The 12410-nt window shown below is 39.1% G+C and overlaps 1 long non-coding RNA gene across 11 annotated transcripts in view; it reads right to left on the reverse strand.

The window, feature by feature from the left end:
• LOC102159324 (uncharacterized) overlaps nucleotides 1-12410 on the reverse strand; it is a 538926-nt gene that overhangs the window by 35632 nt on the left and 490884 nt on the right. For 3 of the 11 annotated variants that reach the window (XR_014843431.1, XR_014843421.1, XR_014843426.1), the window contains one exon: nucleotides 2643-2738. The exons of 3 other annotated variants lie outside the window; for them this stretch is intronic. This is a non-coding gene — a long non-coding RNA (uncharacterized LOC102159324). Of the gene's footprint in view, nucleotides 1-1336; nucleotides 2355-2642; nucleotides 2739-4093; nucleotides 4295-12410 lie in introns of those variants that run through there. 5 more of the 11 variants (XR_014843424.1, XR_014843422.1, XR_014843423.1 and 2 more) reach the window with 3 other exon arrangements.

Genomic DNA, 12410 nt, shown 5'->3' on the forward strand with positions numbered 1-12410 from the left:
ACTCCTTACCTTGAAAGTGAGATAACACATATTATTATAGCTTGTTTTTCTCTGGGCACCAGCTCAGTCCAACCTATGCTTCACAAGTTTAGCTAATGCACTTTTATTTAAAGTCCCCAGCTAAGCAAATAACTTCTTCCGTTCTAATTTTCACACATACCAGTTCACACCCCTATAGCCATACTTCTAGAGCATGCATTCCTGAACTGGAGTGGAGTGACTCCAAAGTCTTATGGTTAAGAAAAAGTGCAGTGGGGACTTGGAGAGGGGAAGTATCTTTGGGAGTTAAGTTTAGTCCCCAGGGTTGAAGGTCCACAACCACAGGAATCTTTCAGTTATAAACAGAGGACGGTTGTCATTTTACTTAGCTAATGTGCAACCCTAAAGGGACACTGTGGACTATAAACAGATCTTTAATAGTTAAAAAAATATTTCCAGTACGTTGTCCAAAGACATGTTTCCCAGCCTGTTCTCTCCCCACACCCATTAGGAAAAAAATTCTAGATCTTATGATCTATGAATTCCATGTAATTTAAACCCTGATTAAAGCCATCCATCTGATCTGCAGTCATAAACTTAGTGGAAGTCACTTAGCTGTTTAAATGGGTGAGGTGGATTACTTCAATTTGAAATTCAAATGAATAACTGTTTGCAATCAAGCAAGCTCATCTATATTCACCTATATAACATAACCAAGACTATTTAAAAGAAAGGATATTTTATATCCAGTTTTTTTTTATCACTTTAGGTACTCCCTTTATTATCAGTGAAGGTGAAGGGAGAAACAACCACTAAGCAAAATAACACATTTCTCCATGAACAAGAAATTAGCAAACATATTATCAATATTGCTCTTTGCTTTTCTATAGAGCAACAGTGGGAAAGTTATAGTTCCTTTTTATTTTTTGGAATGGAATTTATATGTGATGAATCAGCCTATTATTAAGTTTTCATAGAAGTTTTGGGTGGAATGCAGGGAAATTCTGATAGGACATGATTTTTTTAACTTACCAGTAGTGTTGTTTTATTCTTTTGGCAAACCTAACCTCATTTATAGAGAGACCTGCCAAATGCTACTCTTTTATGGGACTTAAGACCGTTACATCCATGCTTCGATGGCTCTAACACCCTTGCACCTGTTTCACTGCATTTTGTATTTCTTCCAGTTGTGTTTAAACCACTAATACAGATAGCTTGCTTTCTGGGCACTGGTCAGAAGCACAAACTTTTCAATATCTTAACTATATATTTTTTTAATAATGGGAGATGATCACCACTGGGTTGTTTACAGGAATTTTAGGATTGATAACACCTCATGTTCATGAGTTTATCATACCTTCTTTTCGATGACTTCTTTATGGAAAATATTTTGCTGAGCTGAGACTATCCAAAACAAAGCAGAAAAATAAACCCATCAAATACCCTGTTACTGAAAGGATGATAACAGATGTTTCTCATCCCCATATAACTCTGGGGAGGCAAACTAAAGGGTTTCCCATGTTTCCGAGATGCTGCGTGATACGTCTGGGTTCCCAGGATTCATCCAAATGAAGACACATTGAGATTTGCAACTAGGAATTCCCCAGCTGAGAGACTCAGGGGAAGGGAACAAGGCTAATCAGGGAAAAGGAGTTTGCATCTGGAATTCCAAGACAGCCATAGGATGTTCTGCGTTCGAATTTAGGTCACTCTTTCTACATTTTCGGAGTCCAGTAAAAGCAGTCAGAAGAGTTCCATCAGCTGCTTTTAATTTTCTCTTTTCCTTTAAAACTTTCCTACACATCTTAGAAATAATAGGAAAGGAAGAAAAAAATAGCCTAGAGAACAGGAGGTGATATCCAAAGCCAAAGGGCTGAATCACTCAGGACTTAGTCTTTCTGACCAATATCACATCCCTATGCAATGCCAATAATATGATAGCTGTGGGCAAGCAGATTACAAACATAAACACAAAATATTGGTCCCTTGACTTTCCAATATGCTCATGTCATTTGTGACTCCTCCTTGACTGAATGGCCCTAGATAGACAGATAGACAGACAGACAGACAGACAGACAGACAGATATGAAGAGATAACATTATTGAGTCTTACTATGTAGCCCTCTGTTCTAATTCTATATATGGATTAAATCATTTAACCCTTCCAAAGGCTTTATGGGACAGATCCTACTAATTTTTTCCATTATACAAATGAGGAACTTAGGCTATAAAGGTTACTTATCTCTTCTCACTGCTAATGAAGGAAGGCATCAAGTTTTGAAACCAAGCCATCGAATCTCAGATGTCAGACTCTGAAACTCTGCTGTGTCCTGCCTGATTTTGGTTTAATAATACATCTTCACAGACTATGTTTTCTGTGGAATTTGAATCAAAATGGGAATATATTATTTGCAAGTACAAGCCCAAGAATGGCTTTCTCAAGACCTAGGTTCTGCCATAAGCAAAGTTAGTTCATCTTAACCAAATAATAATACTTTTCTGAAACTTGGATTCATCATTTGTAAACTGGAGTCAAGAGAGGGGACTAGAAAATTCTTTAAGTCTCTTTTAGCTCTCTGATTCTAAGAGTCTTGGACCACGTGTTATGGAACATTTAGAGAACTCCATATGCTGGTGGTTATTCATAAACACTGTTTAATTACCTCGTGGAGACCACAGCTGTCATTTACCACTGCAGCAGAGGAATGGCATGTGTAAGACTGGTTGTTATTTTCAGTTCAACCTTTTTACATCATCATCTACACAAAATAAAGAAATAGAAAATGAGTATTAAAATCCAATACATCACCCATCAAGGACACTTATATCATAGATGTAATCTTAAAACAAAAACAAAAACAAAAAACCCAACTCTTTCCAAGCACAAGGTTGTCATAGATATTGCATCCTTCAAACATTCACTTCTTGGCTACTCTTGTCAAGAGCTGTGATTTTAGATTTATCTCATCTGAGGGTCTTGGTTGAAATCCAAAGAACCACTGAGAATGGTTAGTCTCTCATGGAAGCACTTAGAATAATCTTCCTTGGAACATTTTAGAATCAGATCTGTAAATATCTGAATCCTCTGTTAATTACAGTGCATTTGATAGATTATATTTTTCCTATTCAATTGGACCCCAAGACCCAGTTGAAGCAGAAGTGGTTAGAAGCACAACACAATAGCACAGTGAAGTTATGGATAAGGCTATACTGACTCATAGCTACAATCATTTGTAAAACTCATATATGCTAAAAGATACTTTTCTAAAAAATTTGAGATTATTTTATTAAAGGACAGCTGTGTTACAATGTTGTACCAGTTTCTGCTATACAGCAAAGTGAAACTTTTCTAAAATTAGTTTATGAGCCTTCATTTTTGATCCTTAACAAAGTGCCTTTGGTTGCGGGGTGTGTGTATGGGGGGGGGGTCCTTAGTTTTATCGAGGACATTTTGTGTAAATTCAGGAACGCTGTCTCTGGCTCAATCCAGCTCAAAGCTCTCTCTTAGACATTCCTTTGCTTCACCTGATCCCAATCCTAAATTCTCAAGAATGGAACAGAGTGGGAGAGAAGGAAGCCTCTTGTACAAACAGAAGGTCATTGCTTCATCACTGACCACACACTGGTGATTGATGGTGAGATTCAACTTCACGCTTGTCTGCTTTGTATTAGGGATGTTGATACCCAGTGGTTGCTTTGCCTGGCTGTGTTGAAAGACTCTTTCAGTTTCCACACAGCATTCTCAACCTTGTTGATTTTCCTTGGACCTTTTTAGCTGGAAACCAGCTGGTAATACTCTCCAATATGCCTGCTATGTGAGATCCCACATCTGACAGTGTGCGTGATTTCCAGAGCCTGTGACTCCAGGCTTTCTGTCAGCTAAGTTACACTCATTTCTCTCCTCTATTCCACTTATGGGTTGTTGGTTCTAGAGAGGTTCCTAGACTATGCTTCCTTCTCCTTTTCATCCTCTCTCATGTCCCAGATTCCCAGGACTCTGGGCTCTCTATCATCAGACTCCATCTCTGGAGAAAAATCTCCTCCTCATCTACCCTGTGGATTCTTCCAACTTGAAGGAGGTACCTGTTAGGTGCTCCTCAACTGCCTTTCCTACCTGGGAATCTAATCTCCTAAAACTCTCATTCATCTTACAGAGAAAGTCTTCTTCCTTTAAATCAGAATTATATGTACTTCATCTGGTGCAGGGAGTGACCGAAAGTGATGGAGGGGAAGAGGAATACTGGAAAAGACCTGGTTCTCCTGGTTTGTCACATCCTCTTTATTTTTTCCCAAGGATCCATAAAGTTTATGAGAGCTAAAAAAGAAAACACACCAGTTGGTGCTTGAAGCTATCAGATTGCACAATCCAAAACTATTGTGTGGGAATGACTCTTCCACCCCACTGATGTCTCCTTCCATGGGGAGGAAGCTAAACTAGTATAACATTCCTGGTTTCTCCCCTGCCCTCTTATCTACAGCTTATGGGACAAAAGGAGAGACTCCCTTATTGGTAAGTTTAGGAAAAATAAAGTCAGCAATCTCAGTTTAGCTCATCCTTTATTTCTCCCTTGGCGGTAGCCTGCCTGCAAAGAACAGGGGTTATTGTTTGTTCCCCGCCTGCTCCCAGAGGGGAGGCTGTGGTTTTCCAGATCTCTGTACCTGGATGAGGATGCTTGTCATAATTCTGGACTTAGTACTGATGAGTCCATTTTCCCAAAGGTAGTCCTTCCTTACAAATCAGCCTTGTCAGTAATAAAGGTAATCATTTGCTGTCCCATCTGCCTGACTGTTAACAAGGTTAACAAAAAAGATCTTGGCCAAAGAAGAGGGTTATTACTGGTTCTAATTTCAACAAATATTTTACACATCTTCCTTTCACACTCTTCATGCTTTTCTCCCCAGTTCTGCCCCCTCCCAAATCTGACCAATAGCATGAGGACTTGAGGTCAAATTCTGGCTACACCACATACAAATAGTATAACCCCAGATTGTTTAGTCTCTGAACTTTAGTTTCATCATCTCTAAAATGAGCATGTTAAGAATTCCTTTGCAACGTTCAGAGTAGCTAAATCCATGGAAGCAGAAATTAGGGTACTGGTCCCTGAAAGCAGGGGGAAAGGGGGATAAAGAGTGGCATGCCATTGGGTACGTGGCTTCTTTATGGGGTGATGACCTGTTCTGAATTAGACAGTGGTGATGGTTGCACAAACAAGCGACTATACTAAGACTGTTTTTTTAAAAATTGTACACTTTAACAGAGTGAATTTTGTAGTGAGGGAATTATATCTCAATTTTGTAAAAAAAGAAAAAATAATTCCTCCACAAAATTATTCAAGGGATTTATTGGGACCACTTATACAAATGGGTCTCACTACTACTTCCTCCCATAACTGTCACTTTGGGGCCACGATTAAAAAAAAAAAACAAAACGATAACTTTTACATCTAATTTTGAGGATATAATGAGCAAAAAGTACTTTGACACTGAACTATTTCTATTTTTTTATTCACTGAATTTTATAATATTTATGGTTGTACAACCATCATTACAACCTAATTTTAGAACATTTCCATCCCAAACCCCCAGTCCATCCTTCCCCCCCACCCAACCTGTCCCCTTTGGTAATAATAAGTTTTTCCAGTCTGTGAGTCTGTTCCTGTTCTGCAAATAAGTGAATTTCTATTTTTCTAAATCATTTTCAGCAACATGAAAAAGCAGATAGCCGTGTACATGTACTTTCAGCACTCAGACCACTTCTTTCAAAGACTGTTCATAGCTGGATGGGTTTCTAAGGGCATCCAATTCAGGAGCTCTTGTTTCTTTACTGAGGTATTTCCTCATTTTTAAAAAGACTGAGATGTGGATTTATAATGTTCCAACATCACATGTCTCAGCCAGAAACCAGTAAGAAAAAAATGAATAAGTTGTCTGAGGAATCTATCCAAATTCTTGCTGCATGCTGGAAGCCTGAATATTCTTCCTTTTTCTCAGTCTGAGGCAGAGCCTGGAAGGACGGCAGAGGTTTTATAAGAAAATATAGCTAGAGAATTTGGGTCACGGTGAACTAAAATGCTGCGTGTGTGTCCTGGGCAGTGTCATACTGAGTTATGCTGGGGGGGGTGGTCCATGGCTCTTTCCTAACAGACGAGCACAAGTTAATCACCAGGACAGAAAATAAAAGTGGTTAAAGTGTTCCGGATAAAACAAAGCTTGGGAGAAACAAGGAACATATATTACTGAGAGACTCTCTATAAGAATAACTTCAGATAAATCATCTCACACTATTACCTACCTAAGTTTCTCAAGGTAAGCTCTTCAAGTGGGCGCCAGAGTTCTTTAGCCACTGGCCTAGTCTGGGCAATGAATTCTATCCAGGCAGCAGCTTAGTTTCTGCTTTAAGGACATATATTCAACTGAATTAACCTACTCTGCATTCATGTTTTATTTTTATACAGTAATTCAAGTCAAGAAATTTAAACAGAAAATTCAAAAATAGAAATAAAAAGCAGTGATCATCTTTATCAACATCCTACTATCCTTCTCTAACTACTATTTATACTTTATTCCCTTTGCTACTGACTTGATGCGCATACAAATGCAAATCCACATGAATATGTATATATACACATACACACATGTACACACATATAAACATATATTCACACATATACATACGCATATACACACATACGTACAATATACATACATACACATACCCACATATGCACACACATATACACACATATACACATGTATATACACATTACACATGCACAAACACACATACACATTATACACACATATACACACATATATATGCATGTATATACATATACTCATATATACATATATACACACATGCACACACATACATATATACAGGCATATTTACACATGCACACATATATGCACATGTATACATATAGACACACATATACACATGCACATCTATATATACACATGCACACACACATATACACACACACATATGTGAGTTTACACATATGTGCACATAGAGTTACCAGAGTGGAATTATAAATGTCCTGTCCTGCAACCTGCTTTTTCACTTAACAATATTTGAAATAATTCTAAACATCATTTCATTCAGGTTTATATTATTACTTTAATGGCCACATTGTTTTCTTTTTTTTAATGTACCATAACTTATTTGACAAACCTCTAACTAATGGGCATTTAGATTGTTTCTGATTTTAACTGGAAGTAAGAATGCTGAGTTGAACATTCCTTTATACACATCTTTGCCTAAATTTTCATCCCATTCATTATTTGAGTTAAATTCTTAGAAGTAGATTGAATGAATGGAAAGGTAGGGAATGCATATTTTTTTATAGCTTCTCATACTTGTTGCCAAATTGCCCTCCAGAGAGTCTGTGCTAATTAATATCTCTAACAGCAGTATTTGAGAGACTCCATTTCCCCCAAGTCCTTGCCCAAACTGGATTTTCTCCGTATTTGTAATGCCTCACAATCTGATCTATTTTCTTTAAATATTGCTTAAACAAAATCCAGCAAGTGGCCACTACAACCTGAACTCCTCAATCACAGGGAACTAGCGAAGTGCCCTATAAGAATGGTTTTGGAAGAATCTAGAAAATGGGTGAAGAGGAGTTCCCATTGTGGCTCAGTGGGTTAAGAACCCAACTAGTAGCCATGAGGATGTGGGTTTGATCCCTGGTCTCACTCCATGGGTTAAGGATCTGGCATTGCCACAAGCTGCAGTGTAAGTCACAGATGTGGCTTGGATCTGGTGTTGCTGTGATTGTGGCATAGGCTGGCAGCTTCAACTCCAATTTGACCCTTAGCCAGGCAACTTCCATATGCCATGGGTGTGGCCATGACAAGAAAACAAAAAAGGGTGAGTAAACAAATTTGTCCCCAAATCTCTTGTATTAGTTATGCCTTGTAAGAAATTACCTCGAGCAAACTTCCGAGCAGGAAATGATTGATGTTTTAGACTACAGGGATAATCTGAATTTTTGTCATTGATCAAAATATTAGTTCTATTTGTTGAAAGAAAGCAAAACAAAGCCAATGGGGCTAAATATTTCAAATCCTACAAGACAACTTCCCGTAAAAGTTTTATATCTATGTTTGATTACCATGTGTAAAATCTGTGATGAGAATTAAACTAGTCATGAATTCATCATACCAATATTGTGGGAAGAGATTTGGAATTGGGAAACCTATATCTGTACATCACCAATTCAAATGATGAAATTTCATTTGACATTCAAATAACATAAGCAGATTTAAGTGTCATTAAGAAGCCATAATTGGTAACCTGAGGTCAAGATACTGGCTACATAATTTGAATTCTGATCCACCCATGTACATAACTGACTCAAGGTTATGTGATATGGTTAAAGGATGAGTGAGATATTTGAGATCTGAGACCTACTTTTCCTGGAAGATGAGTTAAAAAATATAGGAACAAAAGTGTAAAAACACCTGGAAGTGTCTGTCTCTAGTGTGTTAATATGAAAACATGCATCTTAATAGTCAATATCTTAAACATCTGCGAGTGAAAGCCTACTCCACTATATCCCAGCATAAAAGATGCCTTTTATACATTTTAATATTTTACCAAATCACTGTATCAAAATAATGTTTTTGCTTTCAAATCTGATGCAGCATGCCATAGGATCTTAGGAAGACAGCCACAATAAACTGTCACACTTAATTATTTTCTATCTCTTTTCACAACGTAAATGATCCCCAATCACCATAGCAGAAACATGCCCAGGAGAAGCTGGAGGCAGACACACGCTATGCTGGAAAGCCCTCCTGAGGTGTCCGAGCACACACTTACAACCTGGAAAACAGTGACTCGGTCCCTGCTTGCAGGTCCACGTGTGAGAACATAAATCATTAGTTTCCATTTGCAAATAGCACAGGGAACCTCCTCTCTGGCTCTCGAGGTTTAAAGCAAAACACACAATGGTGATGTAGTGACCTGTCAGCTAGAGTACATTTTTTCATTTATCAAATTATTAGTCATAGCGGCGGAGAGAGCTTGGACCGTTCGGCCACTGAGGTCATTCAGTTCCCCCTCCCTGCTCCTCCTGACTTGTGCAAAGACGCATCTTCCCTCCTCTAACTTGGTTTGCCCTGTTTTCTCAGTGCCAACTTTCTGGAGTCTGGCTACAGCTGATTAGTTCCCCTGCCTGGAGGATCCTTTTTCATTTGATTTCTGATGACCCTGCCAAACTTGAATGTTAGAGGAATCCCCCTGGTCAGAACCTTGGTTTTGGTGTAGACAGAATGATCAGAAATAGATCCAGGAAAGAAAACAAAGCACCAACTATCACTGCTGATTTTACTTCTGGGCACTATTTTACTGGGGCTGTGAAGGGAGATTCTTCACCTCCGCCCCCTTCTTGTGGTGGATTGATTACAAAAGTGGCCTCAGTTGTTCCCATTTCCCTGTATCCAAATCCTTTGCAGTGAGTTCTGGACCACCTCCCTTCAAGAGGTGGAACTGGGATGGGATAAGGGTCACAAAATAAGAGTTTGTCAGTCAAGCTTTTTCTGTAAAAAAAAAAAAAATTAATGAGATAAATAAAAGCCATAAAGGAAATGTGATATGAAGAGGAAAGATGAATTTAAAAGTGGTTTTGACCGTATCAGTGCATTGTTCACAACTTTTCCTTAGCTCTCCCTTCTTTTTGGAGGTCAATGCTGTTACAGAATACAGGAGTGACAGAAGAAGAGTCTGGAACTGATGTTTAGTAAGGAGTTGAAATTTAGATTCAACTGAAATTAAATACGTTGCCTTCTTCTGCAGCAGAAATATTCCTGGGCAGTAATTCTGTGACATGGTTATGAATGACTGTATAGAATTTACTAATGGGCCAAACAATTGACCCCTGGTCATCTTGCTAGTTAGTGACAGTGCAGTTATTTGAATTTGGTGTCTTCATTCCAAGGGCTTCTTCATTTTTATGACACCAGAGTTGTGGTTGTATTGTAGCTTTGATGAACAATTACATTCTTGTTGGGTGTCACGGAGTCATTAAGATCAACTCTGTGTTGGGTATTGTGGCTTATTCATTTTTATGACGCTAGAATTGTGGTTGAATTGCAGCTTTTATGAATGACCACGTTCTTGTTGCATGTCATGGAGTCATTAAGATCGACTGTGTATTTGCTATCGTGGACAGTAAGAGCTGAGAGTACCAGGCATTTGCCCTGCCCTCACCTTGCTAAAGCCACTCTTGTATAATGGAAAGAGACAGTGACTAGGATGAAAAACAAAAACCAACCAAAACCGCTAGAGTTCGAGTCCGGCTTCGGACTCTTACCTTCTACTCCATCTTCTCCCCAAATAATCTCTGATATTCCCTTTGTCAAATAACCTCAGGTACTGTACAAAAGCCAAATAAGATCATCGAAGTTAAATACGGTAGTAACTAATAAACCATGACATGTAAATTAGTTGAATTCTCTCTACTGTTTTCCTTTGCTCTATACTTTCTCATTCTATGAAGCTTTCTTGAACTCTGTTTTCTCTAAGCCCCAGATTTGCCAACCCCATGTACCACCTACCACTCTTTCTTTTCTGCCTTTACTGTACCCACAACATAACCGGTTTTAATCATAACACTAAAAATCCTGATATCAATTACTTATGCGGGACTGAATGGAGCCAATCCAACACTGTATCCCCAGCACTTACTGCAAAGCTGGGAAAAAAATGATATTCAATAAATATTGTAGAATAAATACATGAATGCTCACAGCGTAAGGTATACTCTTATTATCTGGTACTGCTCTGTTGAAGTTTTCAAGGACAGGGTAGTTATGGGCCCCTAGATTTTGATATAAATTTTAAAATCAGAAAATTATCTTCCACATATATTGGGCATTTCCAATGCATGCAGGTATTATGTTTTAAACAGCATTTAAGCTGAAATGTAATCATGTCAAATTTTACCATGAGAACTTCATTCTTTGTGTGTCTGGGAAGGAAATTTTCAGTGTTGATTAAGCTGAGAGACTAATCCAAAAATAATAAAGCCACCCAAAAAGAGTACTTACCTAATCAAACACAGAAGTCAAACATAATCGCTCTGTAACATTAGTTTAAAATTTGGCTAATGATATTTCCAAAGCTTAGCTGATTTTCTTTAAACAGGTGATATTTGAAGATTGAGATTAGAGGCTGTGAAAGTATTTCAATTATTTGAGAAATAAAGAGCAATCTTAATAAGACAGATGAGAAATGTAAACTTCCCCTTTTCTTTAGTGCAGTAAACAAACTTAGTGCCTAGAATCCAGCAGTTCAGGACATCACTTGTAGCAAATTCCTTAAATGTTCTCATTGATCAAAATAAGAAGCTGCAACAGAGTTGCCACTCATGGGTAAAATTTGTCAACTTTCCAAGAGGGGCTGCTAGGAAACAGCCCAGGGCTCTGGCAACTCTTAAACTCCAGCTGGGGCTGCAGCCTCAGAAGCAGGCAGAGTAATTACAAAATATGATTCCCCCCCACCCCGATCGGCAACTCTACTTGAGGTCCCCATTGATAGTAATCTCCTTCCTGCCCCTGGGAACCCAGGAGATGCTGGATCATGGTCAGATACCTTCAACAAGAACCGGAAGTCCCTTTGGTGCCTCAAATCTCTCCTGCTTGCTAGCTGAAAGGGGTTAGGGAGCACTAGGGAACTCAGCAGGGACTGGGCCTGACTTTGCCTCCTTAAAGAAAGGGAAATAGCTTGCCTAGAAATACATGCTAAGGACCGCAGAGGCAGCTGGATTTGTGTTCAAATCCCAACTCTGCCATCCCTTGCTAGGCAAATCACAATTAACCACCTGAAGGGTCCATGTCCTCCTGGAGAAAATAAGGAACACAGGAGTTCCCATTGTGGCTCAGCAGAAAAGAACTAGACTAGTATCCATGAGAATGCAGGTGCGATCCCTGGCCTCAATCACTGCGTTAAGGATCTGGCATTGCTGTGAGCTGCGGTATAGGTCGCAGACATGGCTGGGATCCCACGTTTCTGTGGTTGTGGTGTAGGCCAGCAACTGTAGCTCCAATTCGACCCTAGCCTGGGAACTTCCACATGCCACACATGCAGCCCTAAAAAAATAAATAAGGAGCACAGATTCTGACCCCTTAGGGGTACCATGAGAACTAAGGTACTATGCTTTGTAAAGTTCTCAGCTCAGTGTCCAGCATATAGGAAGTTCATGGTGCAAGGGCAAGATGGGAGGGAGGAGAGGACCTCTAGATGAATGAGAAGGACCCATGTCCTGGGCATGGGACACTGCCCTGGGAAGCTTCGACACAGCTAGCACGCTGACTGATGAGAGATGCTGAATCGGCCATCCTTAAACATAATTAAGGCAGGTTTGCTCCTCCCCAGACTGCAAGAATATATCTTAGAGGAGGCATCAAAGGGATATTGCGAC

This window comes from Sus scrofa, chromosome 4 (assembly GCF_054392235.1).
Source record: "Sus scrofa isolate SSC_HxYL_T2T_F1_AM1 chromosome 4, Sscrofa_HxYL_maternal_Yorkshire_Landrace_v2.0, whole genome shotgun sequence".
NCBI classification, from domain to species: domain Eukaryota; kingdom Metazoa; phylum Chordata; class Mammalia; order Artiodactyla; family Suidae; genus Sus; species Sus scrofa.